We start from the raw sequence: 12931 nt of genomic DNA on the forward strand, positions 1-12931 counted from the left end.
CCTAGCCACAGCAACAAGGTTGTGGTAGAGGACTGGTACTCAGATGACGAGTTGCTTACTTAGTATGTTTCAGACTGAGGATTGGTACAGGTGTGCTAGTTCAATATTTTAGATTTGGTATTTGTATCGTAGTAGAACTTTCTCGGTGCTGCATTGTGTTTCATTTGAACTATTTATGTATTGTACCCATGTAACAAACACTGTTTAATTTTTGTAACGGACACTGTGTTATATCATAAAACTTTCGCCACAAAAAATGATATTACAATACTAACTTGTACATGTCCCAAGTTTATCATAAGTTCGACATAAGTTCAGCAAGTCATAACTACGACACAAGTTCATCAATACATAAGTTTGATATTACTCGACATACTACATGTTCCATCAGTATATGGGTGTTCGAGTACAAGTGCATCATGTCATCCTAAAGAACTCCTATGACCCAGGAGTATATGTGTACCGCAGACGTCACTGCCTCTTCGGACGTGAAGGCAGCACGTTAGGGGTGAACCCAACGTCGGTACGGTCCGACAGGCGGTGCACCCAACGGTACTACTAACTGTAACTAGGACCCTGCAATTACAATATAGGCATCATTACTTATAATATTTAAGTAAGTGTGACGTATATGGCGAAGGGTTGTTCCAAGTACATGTTCATCGAACTGTGTAGGAAATGATGCATCACCAAGCCGACACATCACAATCTCATCATAGTCCTCCTCCTCGTCCTCCTCCTCGTCCTCCTCATCCTCGTCCTCCACAACATCGCGCTCCACAGGACCCTTGCCTCGATTGCCGAGAGTACGAACATAAGAGGCCCCATCAGCCGTCATGTCGGAGGAACCTGCTCGTGTAGGCATAGTGCTCGAGCGTAAAGAACTAGACAGGTCCGGGTCATAGGGCATCTCCCATGGAGTATCCACGCAGCTGAGCTTCTATGCCAGCTTCTTGCAGCTCCTCCTCACTTTCTACAAAAAAAAGAAAACACGGATGAATGAGTCATGTAAACCATTTAACCACTGTCATGGCTTTGAGAATAGAACGTACATCGACAAAGACGTGTAGAATGTCGTGCGGCTCCCCTCTGGTCTCGTGAAGTCGCACGGTTGCTTCACTGGACAGACTTGTCAACTATGATGCCTGCATACACAAGCAAGCTAAGTTCGTATCACTACAATTCATAGGAACGCCGATGTGCAGTTGTATTGAAATTCAAATTTCTTACCACGTATCTCTGTAGCGGGGCTCTCTGAAGCTGTGTCTCCATCCTTGTCGCCTCGTCGTATGCATCAACGATGTCATCCTCGTCTTCGTCCTCATCAATTGGCCTGTTAGTGTAGGGGGGCCTGTATATGTGTGCGGGTACTCCTATGCAACCATTGGAGGTAGCTGTTGAAGTTGCGTTGGTCGTGCGACGGTATCTTAGCGATCAAGACCCTTTGCCGACTGGGCCATTTGTGGATGAACGGGGCATGCGTCACGACCCAATTCTTCTCCTTGTACCTGTTCCTTTGATTGTACCTACAAGTTTAACGTAAGTTAGTGGTTGTATGTATGCATATGACTGCTAAATTATTATGTTTTAGTTGTGTACAGCGGCGGTGGGCATGACTGCAATCTTTTGAACTGCCTATACACCCTTATAGGGTAGTGCATCTCGACCACGTGGAAGAAAATTAGTGGCCCGTTAAAAAGCCACTCATCTAACTCTTCCTCAGTGCGAGGACTCATGTACCCCTCTAGCTCGAATCTGGACCAAGGACATCAATTCACCTAAAAGTTAGGTAACTACAGTTAGGTTTTTTGAATAATAAAAAAGCAACAACACCGACTGGCCATCCTCATAGTTATACCCATGAACCCTGCAGGCCGTGATCATATGAGAGCAAGGGGCATGCATGATCTGAGGGACGTTGCAATTGCACTCTACTTTTTCAAGATCAACTCGATAGTTTCGTCCACCATAATGTTCGCCGCCCAAGCTTGTGCCACCCTTGCCCCGTACACTAAAGATATGGCGGCGGGGTCCATATGGCTCGGCGGTGTGCTGCTTGGCCAATTCCTCGGCATCCTTCAAACATTCTGCTCCGGCCTTTCCAAAACGCCCCTGCTCAGCTATATTTCTCTGTGCAAGTTTCCACCTCTTGATAAAATATTCGTTGCACTTATGAAAGGAGAACTCAACAATTCTAGACACAGGCAACGATCGAACTCTGGTGAATACACGGTTGAAATACTCCGAGGAGTTAGTGATCATGATGCCATACCTGAAACCCCCCTCGTCATGTGCTAACGCTCATTGAGTCTTCTGTTCCATCTACGCCTCTAACCAGGCATTTTCCGCTTCATTTACCATCTTGTCTAGTTCTCTCTTTGTCTCCTTGAACTGGTGTTCTGTACATACACAACATAAAGCCTTTACCTTGTCACATACCTCCTTCTTCCTCTGACGCCGCTAGAAATTAGTGGCAAAGTGTCTCATGCACCATCTGTGCACTAGAGGCGGGAACCCATCTATATGCTCAGCTGCAGCATTAAGAAGCCTTGGGTGACGGTCCGAGATCAAACATATAGTGCGAGATGGGCCAAGCACTTGTACGCGTAGAAGCCGCATGAACCATGACCACGATTCATTGTTCTCTCCCTCTGCCAAAGCAAAAGCCATGGGTACTATCTGGTCCTCAGGATCAACAACAACAGCCATCATCAAGGTGCCCCTATACTTTCCTGTCAGGAAAGTGCCATCAACAAGTACGACTGGATGACAAAACTGGAATGCATGTTTCGTTTATGCGAACGACCAGAACACCCTATAGAGGACATGCCTTAACGGGTCCTGAAAATACATCCCTCCGGTATCCACAAACCATTTCAAGCCAGGGTTGTAGTAATGCATTGCACATAAGATGTGGGGCACCCTGTTGTACGCTTCCTCCCAACTACCCCAACGAATTGCTAGGGCAATTTGCTTAGCACGCCAAGCCTTTCCGTACTTCACATCATACTTAACGAATCCAGATATAGACTGTTATAAAGAAGACACCGAAATGTCGTTATTGTCATCAATGAGCCCCAATATATGACGGGCAAGGTAACATGCAGTGAGCTGCTGATGATTTTTCTTCCCACTATTTGTTAGGCAAGTGTGGGGTTCGACTACTTTACTTATCCTCCACTTGCCATCACTCTGTCTCTTTCGTGCATTTAACCTCCACATACAACCGTTTTTGCATATCACGTGGTACCTCAACTCCTGGTCCGAATGAGTGACGTTGTACGGCCTATGATGATACACAGCATAGTCCTAAAGGAAGAGCTTCATCTCTGACATTGTATTGAATATCATCCCCTTCCTAAGGATTTCTTTCTCATGGTCATACAATGATTTCCTACACATCTAGAGACCGGTGTTACAAACTGCCATATCCGTCATGCTGACATCCCTATAGTTTGGAACGCCCCTGAAAGGTACGTTCATCGACCTTAGTTGCTCAAGCTCAGTCGTAGTGTAAGGTGGTGGTGTTACATACTGCTGTGCTTCGCTAATTCTGCCCCATTAATCATAGGGGATATCATATGCTTGCAAAACTGTGACTAGTCTACCCTGAGGCTGGATAGCATGCATACCATGAACAGGTACTGGCATGGCATCAACCGGTGTGGGCATATCATGTCTATCTCCCTGGTCATCATTTGAATCGTTTGAATCACTGCTAACTACATCACCGATCCTGTCCTCCTCCTCTTGCTCTTCTCTTTCAGTTCGAACTCGTTCACATCGAAGTCATTGCTTATGTAGCCTACTTGACTTGAATGAAACTGCTCCTGCATCAACTGACTGTCCAAATCCATGTTACCCTGAGTTGCTTCCCCTTCGACCCCCAATTCTTGCTCATTGCCTCCAACACCGTTAATGGACGGACTGTCCAAGACACCCTGTATCCTGTACCCATTTTCCACCACCACCTCAGCCATGGGCACATTGGAACCTTGGAGCACCCTAATATAGCGGGACCGGTGAGCAGGGTCGCGCAAGGGCATCAGGACAGAGTGTGTCATAGTCTTCCCAGTATCAAACCTCCCCTTCAGTGTGAAATCATCGCCAAACTTTGCATTCAAACGGACACAAAGGTCGTTGAAGCTTGGAGGTTCATCAAACCATTCCAATTCTTCTACCATATCCTCAAACATACCATCTTCTCTCCTAACACTTTCTCCGTAAAAAAACTCTAACACAACAATCCATCTATAAAAGCATTTCAAAAAACTTCATCAAGTCATTTATGTACTATCCATAATAATATTAATACCTATTATAACTATAACTATACTAACTAATCTAATATTAACACCTATACAAGACTAACTACAACAACTAATTATACTAAATACAATAACTAACTAGACTCACTAACTGTACTAACTAAACTAACTAACTTTACTAACTATACTAACTTTACTTATTGTACTAACTTACTATACTAACAATGTCGATTCAATCAACAAATACACAAGGGGAGTACCTTGCGGCAGCAGCGTGCTCTCGTCCTCGCAGCGGCGACGCTTGTCCTCGTGACAGCGGCGGCGCTTGTCCTCGTGGTAGCAGCGTGTGCTCGTCCTCGCGGCCGGCGGGCGTGACGCGGCGGCGCTCGTCCTCGCGGCAGCAGCGTGTGCTCGTCCTCGTCCTCGCGGCCGGCGGGCGTGGCGTGGCCGGCACAGCGGCGGCGCCGGGAGCGTGCCGGCGCGGCGGGCAGGGCGGTGGAGTGGTGCAGCGACGGGCAGGGCGGTAGAGTGGCGCGGCGGCAGCTCTGCTTGAAACGGCTCTCGTGAGAGAGAGATGGGAGCGAGGCCGGGGGGCCGCAGGCCTGAACAAGGGGTTGCCGCGCCATGATGCATGGCGCGGCAGTCCCGACGTGCCCTGATCGGCGGCGCGGCAAAGCTCGCCACGTCACCGGTCAGCGGCCCTGGTCGCTGCCACGTTGGCGCCCCTGCCGCGCCGCCATGCATGGCGCGGAAGAGTTGTTTCGCCGCGCCGTGCTAAATGGCGCGTCCAAAAGTGTTAGATTTAAAAAAAATTAAATAGTATCAGTTTTAAAAATAGTTTAAAAAAATATTAAAAATAAAAATAATTCCTCTCCTGCCTACCACAGGCCTTTTTTCTACCACACGTCGTTGGTCAGTCACCAGGCCTCAGCCACCGCCCGTTGCGCTCCAGTGCCAGCTGTTCGCCGTCTGCCGCGCTGCTTTCCTCTCACATCGCCTCGCTGTTGGCCGTGCTCGTCCTCCACGTACACGCATCGTCAGGCTGCACTCGCGCTGTCGCATCGTTGTCAGAGAAGAGTGGAGAGAAGGAAAAGAGAGAGACTACTAACCTGCTGACATGTAGGTCCCATGTTTCAGGAGAGGAATAAAGAGGAACTGATACAACACCCAATTCCTATATTTTGAGATTCCTTTATCTCAAAATTTTAGGAAAACGAGATGTTCAGTCTGTTGGAGATACTCTAACAAAGTAAAAGGTGTCAGTTATGTATATGTCGAACATATGGGTACGGTTTAGTTATAAATTAATTGGTTTTGAGTTGTAATTGAGAGTTAGGGATAGAGTTTAAGTCATACTTTTATATCCCTTGGTGGTAGGTTGCCATGGCCTCTGACAGTATCTACATAATAAATTTGGCCTATTTGTACCGTTGGGTTAATTTTTTATTCTGGACTAAATATCTAGGCTACAGTCAAGTTGTACTGCACCTTTTGAAAAACTGAATATCGTGTAAGCTAGGCTCGGAAAGCAGAGGTGCAGAGACACTGGTATGTGTGTGATGGTTGAGGTAGTCTAATCTGTTCTTAATGAGTAAACCACGGCAGTCGACTTGATGGGAAATTCACTTAGGAATTATTTGTAGGTTGAAGAATTTTTTTTCATATATATTTTTATGACGGTACTGATACTGTATTTGGAGAGAATCCTTCTGTTAATTAAACCATTAGTCTCTCTGCCTCTGCAAGTGAATCCAGAGAGCGAAACAAGGGGCGCAGACATAACCCGGACTATAAAAGCCTGAATATCTCACATTTAGTCTTTATTGAGTTTCTGGACATTTCTGTAGTCTGCATTCTACATTCAGTCATGATTGAATGACTGAAATGACGACAAAAATCTGATTTTGTTACTGAAGATTCACTTCATACTAGAAAACAGGCGCAGCTTTGCTGCGCCGCTGCTATAGTAAAGCAGCCTGTGGATGTCTGTAGCTGTCCAAAATGCTCACTGATGTCTTTTTGAGGCTATTATTGGTATGCGAAAAATATGGAGTAATTTTTGGAGCGAGGTACCATCTTTTGTTCTTGTAGTGATGACTACATAAATTGAAATGCTAGAGCTCAATAAAGTACTACATATAAAAATATTAGAATAGTTCATTTAGGAAAGGGTAACATGGATCACTGCTGCTAACTGCTATGAATATTCACTGTGGCAGTCCATGATGCGTGGCCCAGGGCGCTCACGTCCTTATGACCTTATCCCTTCGCTGGTGTTTGCCTCTCTCCTTTCTGTTTCGGATTTATAACTCCGTGGCGATCTGTATTGAGTATCAATTGAGCAAGACAAGGCAGTCATCTACTCATCTTAATAGACCAAATGTTCTGAGCCACCCTCATATTTTCCTACGACACAACGGTGCTATGATAAATGGCAATTTGAACAAAACTTTAAAAACATATAAACAGGAATGTTGGCTCCTTTCTAACCTGCACCATCTCCTATGAAGTTTATAATGTCCTACTGCAGGTAGCTTCATTGGCTGTGAGGCTACAGGGTATTGCCGTGCATCTTCACCCTGAGCCACACATATCAGACAAAGATATGTAATGGAACAGGTTAGACCTAAAGGAGGCATGAAACATTGTCTTGAGCTGAATTTCGGGCTCTGTAATCTGTTCTTTTAGCAAGCATCAATGTTTTGTTATTAACAAAGTATGTTAGACAGTAGCGTGTTATGCGTTTGTGTGGGTCCAGCGTTAGGCTGTTATAGCCGGCCGGCCCTTGATTGATTTGGTTAGAGATTTGAGGAGATCTTGATTGGTGTTGTTTCTATAAACCTCAAGATCTCCTCTCCCTATATATATGTAAAGCATCCCTCTCGATCAATCAATCTACTATTCCACGCAATCTTGTTTGCTTTCAAAGTAGAAAGGTTCAACATAATGATATAGGCTGTATGTACATATTGATGAAATGTAGATAAAAATAAATTTATTTATTTCAAAATTTAGATGTAACAGTTTGAACGCCTAAGTATATGGAAAAGTAAAAACAATATGTCCGTAGTTTCTTAGATCGATAGTTTAAACCATAAAATTTAGAGCTGGCATCAATGAAGAGGTTTGTTGATAGTAGTACAGAAGAACTAATATTATGGAAAGAACTAAAACTTACCTCATGCATTGAACAGGTACCATCAGGGAAAATATTCAATAGTCCATAACCTTTAATCATATCAGTATATTTCATGAAGCTGCTAAATGAATAAAATCTGAGGCCAATTTTGAAATAGGATAATTATAATAGCTTGATGGGAGCATAATGATTTATTTATTCACATAGATCAAACTGAGGGTCTGAGTTTTGGCTTTCATGAAAATACTGGAGCTTTGAGTTTGTGCTGTAGAGAAGAGTATTTGGAAGAACCATATAACCTTGGTTTTGTGACATTACCAAAAGCAGTAAATTCTTGTACACAAATAGGCAAGAGGATGGATCGTTTTTTACAAAAAAAAGAAATATTTAACTTTCTAATTGTTTGTTTCATTGATGACATAATCTTCCAACGGATTTGATCAACTATTTTATGAAAAAATGAGTAGCGGATGAGAAATATAATCTAGGATCAAAAGAGATTATTTTTCTGCTGCAATAAGCTTATAAGCATATGGCCATTTTAACTCCAAATTCAATCTTACAACATTTTCCATAGATATGGAGAGGGATGGATTAATTTGACTTTTACCATACCAATGCATGATAGCAAAGATGCTGAACAGGAGCAGTGCACAGCAGAATCATTGGCATTTGGTAAAGTAGTTGCTATCTGAGGCACTCGACAGCCTTATGTTTTGCCTCTTGCTGATTATCGACATATTTTACAAACAAATGTATTTAAACAAAGCATGCTAGATTTATGCTAGTATTGGAAAATAAGGAAGCTGATACTATGGGCTGTTGAGAGCACTAAAGCTAGGCATAAAAGGATTGCCAAATCCCACGCAAAATTTCTTTGAAGGGACCTGTTGTCCTGTTCTATTAACTGAATAAAGTGATGCCCAAGTTTTTTGCAATCATCCTATATCTTCAAAAGATACTTATAGTGTTGTGCAGACTCTAGAAACATCGTAAAAAGAAAACTGAGCTGCACTGCCACTATATATGGATTTTTTTCGTTCTGAAGCCATTGTAATATGATCTGACAGCACAAATAGTTGCAAAGTAAATGTGGAGACAAAGTGCTAGATTTCTCTGGATTAGCTAACTGATTGATTTAGCTATAAGAAAACTGAACCTTGCATTAAACAGTAAAATCTTTTTTTCTGAAAATTGTGCCCTCAGCTATTCCATTTGCAGTATACTTTTGGACAATGTGTTAGGGATCAGCTATGGCTGGGCCGTCACGTGGGCCTGGACTTGCTATGGTTAGGCCGTCGCATGAGCCCAGTTCAAACTCTGCCTGGATGGAAGCCTACAAAGGCAAGAGAGCAGGAGAAGGTAGAAGGAGGAAGCCTACAAAGGCAAGAGAGCAGGAGCAGAGTAGGCGTCGAAGAATTATTCAGAAGACTTCCATCTCCTTCTACCTTCTACTGTTCTTCTTCCTTTCGAAGCCTCTCACTCTTGTACCTGGATTTCCTACTTCCAGTACCTTCTAGAACCTTTTAGGATCTTCCTCCTAGCATCGATTCCCCTGTTTGCTACCTTCTCCCAGATTCTATCTCATATTGTATGGGATCATAGTACCTGTGCTTATTGTGATTGTGTTGGATCGATCTGTGTTCTATCATCCAGAGTGTGTGCTGCTAACAATTGGTATCAGAGACAGTCGATTCTCGGTCTAGCACCATGAATCCCCCTACCGAGATCTCTCCTTCTACCCAGTTCCTCCTCGACGCGATCTGCAGGAGGTTCGACGAGTCCGATGCTCGTTTCGACCGGCTATTCGCCAGGCTGCAGCAGCCCGCACGCGGACGCGCTCCCTCCTCCTGCGACGACGACTCGGGCGCCAGACCCGTGGACGCGCTCGTCACCCCGACCGACCCCGACGCGCCGCTCGACGCCCCGCCCGACGCCGTCCAGAAGGTCACCATCGCGCTACCCCGCGGCTCCAAGTCATCGAGCCTCGGTTCCGTGCGCGATTCCGACCTCGCCTGCCCGGAGCAGCTCGCCGTCGACGTTGGAGCATCCGTGTGCACCATCACCGACGATGCTGAAGTCGCCGACATCTCCCTCGAGCTCGCGTCCGACGCCGAGGTGGTCCCGGACAACTGGGGAGGGCTGTTCGAGCAGCCTGCCCACGACCCGGAGGAGCGCGACCTCGACCTCTCCGCCATCGATGTCTTCGGCTCCGCCCAGATCCGCAACGAACACGGCCTTACCTCCACCGTCCCCGTCGCGCTACTCGACATCGTCCACGAGCCCGCTCCAATGCTCGACGCCGCGGAGAGACCTCACCGCCTAGCCACCGCGCTCGATGACATCGTCGACCTCGACCGCCTCAGCCTCCTTCCAGATGTGCTCCTCCGCGACATTGTCTCTCGCCTCCCCATTAAGGATGCCGCGCGCACGGCGGTGTTGTCCCGCCGCTGGCGGCCTCTCTGCGCCTCCCTATCCGTGTCGCTGGTGCAGATGGAGACGCAGCCCTTCTTCCTTGTCGCATGCACCAAGCAGGAGCGGCGCCCCATCATCCGCGCCAAGGAGATGGGTGCCAGCAGCCGCGTCTTCGTCGGCGTGAACATACAGCGGCTCCACGATGACTTCGCGCCCTATGACCCCGGCCTTCTCCACTTTGTCTGCCTCGGCCCCGTCATGTGTGTGCTCCGTGCCACCCCACTCGGTGGCTATGATGGCTCCCTCGACGACGACCCGGAGTCCGGCGTCACCCACTTCGACGCGCCGTTCGACCGAGCCGTCGGTCGTGATGGCCAGGCACCCCCCGCGGCTGCCACGCTCCGTGCCGATGCTGTGGGGGCTGCAGGTGGTGGGCTGCTGGCTTGGGTGTTGGCTGCGAGGATAGCGCAGGCCATATGTTCGACGATTTACCCGACCGACGACAGCAGCTTCGTCGACGTCCCCATCGGAGCGCTCTGGGAGGAGGAGATGCTCCGCTGGAGCGACAACAACCATGGGAAGGGGAGAGTGCTTCGTCCCCTGGCAGAGCTCCAGAAGCCACGGCCTGCTGTTACCCAGGTTGTTCCTGGCGAGCTCGCACAAAAATCGCCCTCATGGTGTTCGACACCAGGTCACAACCATGCCGGGTGCGCCCCTGAGTCAGTGACAACTGCACCGGCTCCTTCGTCGATCCTTGCTGCGGCGCTGGCGTTCCCTTCCATACCTGAGCTAGTGGAAGCAGCAGAAGAGTTTACCTTTGTCATCGACTTACGCTCCACCCTTGGGCCTGCTATTGTGGTATTCCAGGACGTTGCAAAGCATAACCAGCCAAGGTATTTCATTGCTAATCTCGCCCATGCATACTCAGTTGATGGTGCTGCTGTTCCGCTTCATGTTGTTCAGAGGGTGTTTGGGAAATTGATCATTCAGTGCCCGGTGCCGTTCTCAGCTCCAGTGGTAGTCAAAGCGCCATGGTCGCCATTTATGTTGTTTGAGATCAAGGGTGATGCAGCCCATCTCAGTCCAATCCCTTGGCCATTTTTCTGTGGTTATGCAGCCCCTGTGCACTTGAAGACATCACTCTCAGTTAATACCATGCTTGCGGACTCCACACAGCTTTGTTTTGGTTTATGGTCGCCGTTCTATTTCTGTTGGTTTGCTGTGCAAAGTAGCGGAAGCGTGGTGCAAATCCTTGTGTGGCCAATCCTTATGCATGAGAATTCTGCTGCTGATATGGAGCATTTTCCGGTTTCAGTTCAGCATCAGGGCAAATTGTTAAATCCTCGTGCAGTTTTTCACATGCCGTTACGTGTCCTTTATGTGGTACCAAATTTCTATGGATGCAGCCAGGAGAAGGTGCTTTCTGTTTTGCTGGTGATGTCCAAGCGTACTCTATCATACATGGTCCATAATGAGCTATGGCTGCGAGATTATGTTTCTATCTTTGCTTCTGGTTGCATGTCTTTGTGGCCATCGTGGGTGCAGAGAGACTATCAACACCAACCATGGCCACCACCTGCAGAACTGAGGTTGACAATTTATGCTGTTGAGCTAGGGCATGTACAATGGCCGTTGTTTGATATGCTTGAGAGGTTCTCTGTCATGTGCCAGCCTGGTCAGATCTAGAAGCCCCCATGGCATGTACCACTTCAACAAGAAACCATGAAGCTGCAGCCCTCTCAGATAGTGGATGTCTTTGGTCAGAAGATACCTGAAACATCAGCCTGGCATCTGGAATCGGCATGGCTAGTATGCATATTCCCACTAGAGTCAAGGCAACAAAAATGGGCTGGTGCTTCCACAGAGCATATCTGCAGTTTAAGAGCTCTATGCATTGGTCAGAGTCTGTATACAGAACACGAGTTTCTGCAGTTTGCTTGGGATCCCAGTGCTTCCATACTTCTCCATCGGCTTGGGGGCAAGCCGAATCTCAAGTAGAGGGGAATGTTAGGGATCAGCTATGGCTGGGCCGTCACGTGGGCCTGGACTTGCTATGGTTAGGCCGTCGCATGAGCCCAGTTCAAACTCTGCCTGGATGGAAGCCTACAAAGGCAAGAGAGCAGGAGCAGAGTAGGCATCGAAGAATTATTCAGAAGACTTCCATCTCCTTCTACCTTCTACTGTTCTTCTTCCTTTCGAAGCCTCTCACTCTTGTACCTAGATTTCCTACTTCCAGTACCTTCTAGAACCTTTTAGGATCTTCCTCCTAGCATCGATTCCCCTGTTTGCTACCTTCTCCCAGATTCTATCTCATATTGTATGGGATCATAGTACCTGTGCTTATTGTGATTGTGTTGGATCGATCTGTGTTCTATCATCCAGAGTGTGTGCTGCTAACACAATGCATCTTGTCCAGTCCAAGCCTCTGAAAATCTGACCGTATAGCCTCCAAAAAGAGGTTATGTACTTATGTACATCTACTACTACTATCCAGCGTAAAGCAGTCAAGCATTAAACTAATAGCTAGATATAAATAAAGGAAAGGAAATAGAAACCCAGTAATTACGAACTTGCAAGTAAGAATCGGCAAAAGAAACAAAATGGTTATGTGCAATAGAAGTAAAGAACTATATAGAGCTTCTAAGATTCGTGCTTGGCACTCCATCGAGCACCTTGTGGGCGCATGAGGAGCTTGGGCTGCATCTACAAGACAGTGGCGTGGAGAAGCTCGGGCTTCATCACGTGTGTAGCTCAGGCTGCAGGGCCTTCATTCCGTTAAGGTCAGGCTGCAGCTCAGGGATGGGATTGTGCGCACCTCTTGAAAATGAGCCGGCGAAGGTCCACCGCAGCCGGGCATCTCACCAGAAAGGAGAGCGGAGGCGGTGGCACTGGAGCCCGCGCACTACTCCGCTCGCCATGCCAGTTGTCGTCGTGGTTGGTTGGAGCGGCCCTGTGCTTGGCTGCGCGCAGTGCTGCGTTGCCGGTGGATTGGACGGGAGGGAGCTGCGTCGTCTCGTCGCCTAGCTGCCTTGACGACTCTCACCGGTGAGCCGCGCCGCCTCGCTAGCGGATCGGGCATTTCCCGAGGGAGCGCAACGAGTCGATGCGG

The 12931-nt window shown here is 47.3% G+C and overlaps 1 long non-coding RNA gene across 3 annotated transcripts; it reads right to left on the minus strand.

Annotated features, from left to right (window-relative positions):
• Positions 1–310: 310 nt before the first annotated feature.
• On the minus strand, positions 311–12921 carry LOC136514132 (uncharacterized). 3 transcript variants are annotated; one of them, XR_010773542.1, is made up of 6 exons: positions 12638–12921; positions 6759–6847; positions 4529–6589; positions 1231–1526; positions 1053–1145; positions 311–973 (listed from the first exon to the last, which is right to left on the minus strand). It is a non-coding gene; the product is annotated as an uncharacterized lncRNA (long non-coding RNA). The 3 variants fall into 3 exon arrangements; XR_010773543.1 differs by having other exon boundaries at positions 4529–6674; XR_010773541.1 differs by having other exon boundaries at positions 4529–6847.
• Positions 12922–12931: the final 10 nt, after the last annotated feature.

This window comes from Miscanthus floridulus, chromosome 16 (assembly GCF_019320115.1).
Source record: "Miscanthus floridulus cultivar M001 chromosome 16, ASM1932011v1, whole genome shotgun sequence".
Taxonomy (NCBI): Eukaryota; Viridiplantae; Streptophyta; class Magnoliopsida; order Poales; family Poaceae; genus Miscanthus; species Miscanthus floridulus.